Source organism: Schistocerca gregaria, chromosome X, assembly GCF_023897955.1.
Source record: "Schistocerca gregaria isolate iqSchGreg1 chromosome X, iqSchGreg1.2, whole genome shotgun sequence".
Lineage (NCBI taxonomy): Eukaryota > Metazoa > Arthropoda > Insecta > Orthoptera > Acrididae > Schistocerca > Schistocerca gregaria.
In genome coordinates this window covers 522029358-522038541 of record NC_064931.1, presented here as the reverse complement: position 1 = coordinate 522038541, position 9184 = coordinate 522029358, and the positions used below count along the sequence as shown (strand labels likewise).

Below are 9184 nucleotides of genomic sequence, written 5' to 3'. Positions count from 1 at the left end.
GCAATAACTGTTCAGTGGCACAGCCTTTCAATAAATACACATTAAAATGACCAGCTAGCACTGTTTCCTTGTTTTTTAGTGTGAGGTGGGACAACAGAGCTTCCGTTTTTTGTATGAAGATGTTACTGTTTCCTGAAGGTACTCTGTAGATACTTACTATTACAAAGGAGCTATTATGAAATACTGCTTCTGCTGCACAAGAGTCTAAGTGCTGCTCTGGGCAAAATTTATTACTATCAATATTCTTGAAATCAGTTTCTGACGAATGTGGCAACTCCTCCTTTCTCCACATTTTCTCTATTGAAATAAGCAACTAACTAGAATTCTGTAAAATTTAACATATCTATACCAGTGGTCACATGATGATCAGAGAGGCAGATTATATCAACTGTTTTGCCCAACTCTAATTATTCAACATAAATAAACAACTCACTAAGCATAACCATTAGTCCTCGGATATTCTGGAGCAATAAGGATAACTGATTTTGTGCACTGGGTGAATTACAGCTGGATGAACGTAATTTTTCTGTCAATTTACGAATATCTCTAGTTTCAAGCAGAGGGTGTCTGCATGAATTGTGTACATTAAAATTTGCTTTCTAGCTGCCTGTTTTATCAATATGAATGTCATTTTCAGCCTGTCTATGAACATCTTTTGTTTCTGCCCTCCTTACGCTAAAAGAACTGCCATTCTGTCTCTTGTAACCACATATACTTTATGACTTGTGCTAGTGCCCCCTCTTAAGTTGTTTGCTATTAGCCCAGGCAGTTTTCCCTTCCCTTTCCCGTTGAGATGAAAACCATGCTCAGTATAGTCCAACTTACTGATACAGTCAGCAGGAGCCACACCATTCTGAGGCCCCAAACCTGATCCAAGCAGCCTTTCCACCTATAAATCAAGTCTCCTAACAGAAGAGTTTAAATGAGGCAGATCATGACACCTCAGGCAGTTACAAGCTCAACACCATTATGTCTCGTTGCTGAAGTTATTTTTACCTGGTCACCCTCAACTGAATAATTAGGGTCCCTGTCTAAGTGTTGCCTGCCTCACCTACTATTACCACGGTTTCTTCCTCTGTGAAATGTTTGCAAAGTGAACCTCTACCCTCTACTACCTAACCCAGACTTGCACTAGGTTTAAAAAAAATTGTGACCTGATAATCTGACCCTAGTTCATCCTGCAACAGATGGCCAACACCTCTACCATGTGAACTACCTAACAGCAAACTTTCTTCTTCTTCACCACTTTTCCTGGCTTCTTACTCTCTGAACACTTTTTTAAAAGTTGTTGTGTCTTGTCTGTTCCTACATGTGCTCGTGGTTCATCCGTTTCCAAATGTGGCAACTGATCAAACCTGTTTCTCACATTCACAGTAATACTGCCTCAGAAAGTCTTATTCCTATTTCTTCTATAACCTGACATCACTTCCCACATTTCTTTTCCCTTCTCCCCTCTTAACCTTTACAGATATTGTTTTGCTTTATCTAGTAACTCCTGAAGGGCAGAAATCTTCTCCTGCTGTTCTACTATCTTCCTCTCTCTACAGAAAATCCTACACAACCAATGAGGCTTGTTTATTTCCACAATTCCCACACCGCTACGGTCGCCCACATGAAAGAAACTGCAACAGCTCTCACACCACACCCCGGAACTAACAGTCCTATGGCAAGTCATGCACTTCTCACTTATGACAAACAAATTTAGATTTAGTCTAACAAGAATAACTTCCCAGACTACTCAGTTAATATGTTAAATTTCATAGAAAGTTTAGACCTAAAGTTTCGATACTAATTCAAAACTTCTAAAGAAATAAAAAAGATTAAACCTACATCGTTAATGTGACGAAACTAAAGTAAACAAAGAGCTGACTCTACGTTAAACGAACTTTTCACATATTTCGGAAGTTTTCACTTCGGCTACTTACTAGAGAACCAAATGGATAGCCTGCAAGAATACACTAAAAACACAAATTATACTTTATTGAAACAATTACGTAATTCAGAGTATACGATAACGCAAACAAATCCTAGTAAACAATTCGCGCCTATGAAATGTTTTCTTTCTCCGAAAAATACGCAAAAAATGTGAAACCTTCAATTGATAGCCAACAATAGGTATTAATGTACTTATCTATGATACAATATTTCCTTAATTGATTGTTATTACTCAATTAAACACTTATCTCTACGACAGCTCTTAATGCACACCACTCGACAACCAAAAAGGCTTTGTTTCTCGCTAGTACTATCCGTCGGCAGTTGTAGAAACTCCTGGGGTGGTGGTGTCGGGAAGAACATGTAGTCATAAATGTAGATGGCTTTAAACATTTCGTACTGCCTGTCGGCCGTTATTTCTACCTATAGGACACTTTCACAGTCAAGTTGGCTTGTACAGCTGGAAAGGGTGAATGTGGTGCAAGTTTTTAGTGCCTCCAGGAGTTGAACTTAATGTAATCTTGTACCACAGAACGTCATGTATGAAGATCTTTGAATAGCTTCAATATTTGTTGTATATTGTGTGGTAGCTGTAGTGAAGGAAAATGGGCGTCTGCTATTCGTGTTTTAAAGGTTCTGCGTCGGACTATGAGACTCCTGATATGGTAATTATGTAGAAATGATTTAACTAAATATGTGATTAGGTCCTCAGCTTAGAAAAAAATTCGTGGTTCATTAATGTCGTTTCGTAAGAGGACGTTTGATAATAATATACCTGCGCAGTGACGTTTCTGGAACCATATTGAACCATTATCCATTTGAGAAATGATACTCCACTCGTGTAATACGTCTATTCAGAGAAAATCTTAAAAGCACTTCAAAGTATCTTCCTTCGAAATGTGTAAATGAGATCAACATTTCGCAATGATGTCTTAATTATAAATCTCACTTGTCTTCATAAATGTACCATGCAGTTACATTTCTTTCGAAAGAAAACTATGACATTGGCCCTGAAATTTATGATGGTAGGTGCTGGTCAGCTGTATTATGTCTTGCTTCTAGAAACTAATGTATACTTGCTGCCGTGGCCTGGTCTGCTTTCACTGTTAATAAAAAGGGTTGTGTAATATTGCCTCACTTTAGAAACTTTTTGTGATGTTTAATTGACCCATAGTGCAGCCCGAAATCTCCGTTCCTTCTATTTCAAATGTTTTTGTTATGTAGCGCTAATATATGATACTACGGCGTGTCTGAAAGTATAAATACGCAGTAGGACAACAGAGGTCTTACAAATGTTTGTTGTGACAATGCCACTCATTGATCTGGTGGACAAGTGGTGATGTTGGTAAGATATTACATTCTCGTGCTGGGAAAGTGGGATTGAGAGCCCAATATGTTCATCAGTACATGTGAATGCCAGTATTATTTTTCTGCCAACAGCATTGCCGTGTTGCTACATAATCCTGACATTGCCAGAGCTTAGTGCCTTTAATCCAAGTCATGCCTTGCGAGCTGTTAAAATTCTGTCTTTTTCTATGGACTGACAGTGCAAAAGAAGTGTGCTAAGAACTTCTGTGCAGTTTCAAAGGTAGGAGATTAGGTGCTGGCACAGAGGCTGCGAGGGTGGATCGTGAATGGTGCTCGGATAGCTCAGTTTGCAGAACAGTTCTGTGAAAGGCAAAGATTCCAAGTTAAAGTCCCACTCCAGCACACAGTTTTAATCTACTAGGAATGACATATTGGTGCGCTCTCTACTATAGAGATAGAATTCATTCGGGAAACTGTGTGGTTCCTTTGAAAGGAATGTAGTCAGTTTCATCAAACTTTCTTGTTGAATATAAGCTTGAGCTCACCTGATGATACTTTATATGGGCAAGGGGAGTATGACTGCCTTACATGATAAAACTGCTGATGTCCCAGATACTACTGCACTCATGCTTCACAGTATGTTTATTGACACTACATCCTGTCCTCTCAGTATGGAACAGTGAACAATTACAGATCAGCTTGTACACTTTCGGTTCATGGCGCTTGTTAATGGCGTGTTTAGGGGAACCCAGGAAGTCTCTTAGTTTGTTGATACAATAGAATTATTGATTACCCCTCAGTGGAGAATCTAGCAGACTGTCATTAACACCTCATACGTAGGCTAAAGTAAGCAGGCAGTTTGCTGTTTAAGTTCCTCCTCGTTGCTATTGACTTGTTCTCTTGTTGGTGTAGCTTTCTTCATAACTAATTATATCCATTTGCCCTGAAAGTGGTTCATGCCTTCCAAAGGTAAACTTCAAACTTGGCAGTATCACTGATTTGATGTGCTTTCATGATTTTCTAAATTATAGAGTTCTGGAGTGGATGGTGATTAGACATGGTCCCAGGAATTCAGCCTTGCTTGGTAGCTTCCTGAACATTGTGCCCAAAAAAAGTAATGCCTTTTTTTGTGACATGTTATCTTTGTCTCTTTCCACAGTTGTACCACTGTTTATAACAGCAATACAGAATCTGAGGATAACTGCACAGTAAGTTGCATTAGAGCTCACAGTTACAGCCCAACACATTAACACAAACACACTTAGGCAGCTGCACACAGGCAGCCTTTATATGCTGTCAGATGGCTAGTACTATGTTCATGCTCCTCAAGATGGTACGACAACAGATTCATTTATGTAGACACAGGAACATTGATATTAGATCATGAATCTTTCATAATCTTGTCAATTTTTTTTTTTTTTTTTTTTTTTTTTCAAAGAAAATTTTTGCCTCTAACTGGTTATATTTCAGGAATAACTTCTCCACATGGATACTACAGTCAGAACTACTTTCAAGGCAGAAGCCTAACTGACAAGTGCTCCTGTTCGGTCTGAAGCTTGAAGACACAGTGAACAATGTATACCTAAGTGTACATTATGTACTACAGAATGAGGTGGTGCATTGGTTAAGACACTGGCCTCTGATTTGGGAGGATGGAAGCTCATGCTCAGGCCCAACCATTGTGATTTAGGTTTCCTTTGGTTTTGCTAAATCGCTTCAGGCAAATTCTTGTGGGGTTCCTTTAACAAAGTTAGGACCAACCACTTGTCCTGTTCTTTCTTCATTAAAAACACATGTAGATTTGTATGTTTCTTTGTATAATTTATGTTCTGACAGATTATATATCATTGTAAAATTGATCCTTAAATGAAGAAATTACTAATACTTATACTGAAGACAGAATTAACCCCAATTTAGCATAACGATAAAAAGTCGTGAAAAATGATCAAATGAAAGCACTTGGGACATAATAGTACCTTATCAGACACAAACAGCCCAGATTACACTTTGAATGCACAAAATTGACGATAGGAAACATATGAACCAACTTCCAGTAGAGTACACTTGTGCTCGTTAAAAATTTAAAAAGTGATCGAAGGAATGAAGTATCCGTTACCCATAGAGTAATACTGAGTCAAGGGAATATACAAAGAATAAAAAGTGCAACATGGAAATGTTGATTTATGTGAATTAGTCTGCCAATGAGAAGTACCAAGTGGAAATCAGCTAATTAACAAGTGACATAGAACCACATGAAATATCCACTGATCCCTCATCATGTCTAATATTTAAGAGAAATAATGACTTGTTTAGGTCCAAGGGAGATGACTTATCTAAAGGCAGAAGCGCCGCATCATCAACAGATACACACACACACTTTGCTAGCTTTCAGAATAGGGTTCCTGGCTCAAGCTGTAGGAGAAAAAATACACGCATGCCTCTGGTTCCCTACATTGCAGGGAGACAGGCATGTGTGCATACACGTTTTTCCTACACTGTAGGGAGACCTCTCTCTCTCTCTCTCTCTCTCTCTCTCTCTCTCTCTCTCTCTCTCTCTCTCTCTCTCTCTCTCTCTCTCTGTGTGTGTGTGTGTGTGTGTGTGTGTGTGTGTGTGTGTGTGTGTGTGTGTGTGTGTGTGTTCTCTTACAGCTCCATTCTAAAAGCTGGCAAACTAAAGCTCCATACCTTCTGTATGTGTATATGTTGATGACTCGGTGATTCTGCCTGTAGGTGAGTTGTCTCCTTTATTCCTAAATAATTTATTGTTCTCAATCAGAACTTTCTGTACATTAAGATAATTGAAACTGATGCTAATTAAAAAAGAAAGCATTAAATCTCATTGACCAAAAGACATTCAAAAGAAATACTGAAGCTCTGATGTTTCCTCCTACTCTGTATTGCCTGCTGTTCTGTAGAAAAATTTCTGTTATGTGTAAAAGGTGGTGGGTAGGAATTACTAACTCACATCTGTATATCAATAAGACTAATAAAAAGAACTCACAAATGTTCAGCATGTAGCAATATTTACAAATTAATTTGAGATATGAATATAAAGTGACATGCTCCACATTATTACACTTGATCATGCAACTGATCGATGGAACATGTAATGAACTAGCTAACTAAACAACATCAAGTGCATATGGTGCCAAAACATATAATTATGTGTCTGGCAAATAGAATTTCCAGTGTTGTTGACATAACTTTAAACTCATTTTGTTTTACGGGCTCTTTGCAGTTGTTAGTCCTATATGATGATATAAATCCATTAATTTAATTATTTTTGGATTACTTTCTATATTTATACTAAACTGAGATTTTTATGTGTAGGACCACTTTATATTGAGGCTTGAACCTTGACACTAGTTCTGAGTAAACAAAGTAGTAAAGTGCAGCTGTGAAAGAGCATTTTCTTGAAGTACTGGACAATTCCTGTATTTCCATATATCTGTAGATAGTTCTCTGTGGAGTATTTCTTTTATTAAATTTCTTCCCTAGAATGGTTTTATATCCCTTCTTCTGACACTATTTGATTGATATATTCAGTCTGTAGTGCTGTGGACCTTTCATGTCTATATTTGTGTGTACTACAATATAATTGTACTAAATTTTGAGGCAGTCAGTAGTTCAGTATTTTGAAGATACTTGGATCTTAGAAGAGCTATTAAAATGTCTCCTTTTTTATACGTTCTGATTTGAACTGTATAAGTGTGTGTTTCTCATGAACTCCAAAGAATTTTGATTCTCTCCACCCACTTCCCATACACCATCCTTTCTGTTTTTGTAATGTATTTTATGTTAAAATATGTTGTACACAGGTCACTTACAAACATATAATTAATGAACACAGATTACAAAACATATTAGTTCATGCTAAATCTTTCCCTCGCGTTAGGTAGAAATTTGGGAATCTGTAAACTGTGTGCTCCTACTTTGCCTTTATGTATTTAGATGTGGTATTTCAACTTTTTCATTCCTTCCTTCCTTGCTATCAGTATTCATTGTATGTTGCTAAATAAGAATCCAGTGGGTGTAGCTCCTCAGTAAAAATAGTGCCCTTATGGGTGTCGTTTGGAAGACTTGAATTACAGAGGGATCTGTCTTTAAGTGTTACATGCGAGAACTTTAGTACTAACTGTAGTCTTGTTTTTACTCACTGCTTGTTACAGAATGTATCCTGCAACATATACTGTCAGTCTTTGAAGAATTATTGAAAATTTTGTTGGCTGGTGAGTTTGTCTTTCTGGAGACCCGTAGTAACCTTTTCTAACACCTGCAATTATAGAATTTAATTCTTGTCCCCAATGATGAAGACAAAATTTGTTTCTCATGCTTTTGCTGTGTGATACTGAGGTAGCTACCAAAAGCTAATGAAAGCATAGGGGAAAGTAGTTATTTGATTATGATTTCTCTAAAACATGTGCATGATAACACATTACATTTTGAAATGTGCAGTGTGAAAACTGATTCTCCAAAGTAACAGTTGCCCATTGTTGTATGGCTGTATGTTAGCAGTTGGCATGAGTATCTGATAGAGGAGAAAGAGGAAAATGTGCTTCACTGCCATGATTAACACGAGTATTTATTTTGTTACTGAAGAAGTTTACTAACATTATTCTCTTGGAGGTTGTAACCCTTAGGTTTTCTTTGACCTAATTGGTTATAGACAGACATACAGTTTTAGTGGTATCTAAATTAATATGTAATGAAAGTAACTAATGACTAGGTGGTTGCCTAGCACTAACAGTTAACGAAATTTATTCTTGGCTGTGGAAGAAGTTTTAATCACCATGATTTAGCAGAAATACAAAGACTTGTGATTGCATACCATTTATAATCACCAGACTGTGGGCAGCTGTTACGTGCAAGGATTTGAATGTGTCTGATGGTCAGTATCTATTCACCAGTTCGTTGTATGAAATACACTGAAGTGCCAAAGAAACTGATAGAAGCGTGCATATTCAAATACAGAAAAATGTAAATAGGCAGAATATGGTGCTGCAGTCAACAACGCCTATGTAAGACAAGAAGTGTCTGGCACAATGGCAGATCATGAAGATTTGAGTGAGTTTGAATGTGGTGTTATAGTCGGCGCACAAGTGATGGGACACAGCATCTCTGCAGTAGCGATAAGGTGGGAATTTTGCCATATGACCATTTCATGAGTGTACTGTGAATATCAGGAATCCGGTAAAACACCAATTCTCCGACATTACTGCGGCCGGAAGAAGATCCTGCAAGAATAGAACCAACTACAACTGAAGATAATCATTCAACGTGACAGAAGTGCAACCGTTCCACAAATTGCAGTGGATATCAATACTGGGCCATCAGCAAGTGTCAGCTTGTGAACCATTCTACAAAACATCATCAAGGCTCACTCATGTACCCTTGATGACTGCATGACACAAAGCTTTACGCCTTGCCTGGGCCCGTCAACACCAACATTGGACTGTTGACAGGAAACATGTGGCCTGGTTGGACAAGTCTCATTTCAAATTGTATAGAGCGGATGGACGTGTACGGATACGAATCCATGGGCGCTGCATGTCAGCAGGGGACTGTTCAAGCTGGTGGAGGCTTTATAATGGCGTGCGGCTTGTGGAGTTAAAGTAATATGGGATCCTTGATACGTTTAGATACGACTCTGACGGCTGACACATATGCAAGTATCGTGTCTGATCACCTTCGAAGTTTAAACACTTTCGCTGCCCACCGAACACGACAGATATGAAAACTGTTGAGCATATCTGGGATGCCTTGCAATGTACACTTCAGAAGAGATCTCCACCCCCTGGTACTCTTATGGATGTATGGAGAGCCCTGCAGGATTCATGGTGTCAACTCCCTCCACCACTATTTCAGACTTCAGTAGAGTCCATGCCACGTCGTGTTGCGGCACTTCTGTGTGCTCGTGGGGCCCCCTACACAATATTAGGCA

At 38.4% G+C, this 9184-nt stretch overlaps 1 long non-coding RNA gene across 1 annotated transcript in view; it reads left to right on the top strand.

The window, feature by feature from the left end:
* The first annotated feature begins 2362 nt into the window (after positions 1–2362).
* Positions 2363–9184, top strand: part of LOC126299368 (uncharacterized) — a 40917-nt gene continuing 34095 nt past the window's right edge. The window contains exons 1-2 of the long non-coding RNA XR_007552787.1: positions 2363–2600; positions 7413–7472. This is a non-coding gene — a long non-coding RNA (uncharacterized LOC126299368). The remainder of the gene's footprint in view (positions 2601–7412; positions 7473–9184) is intronic.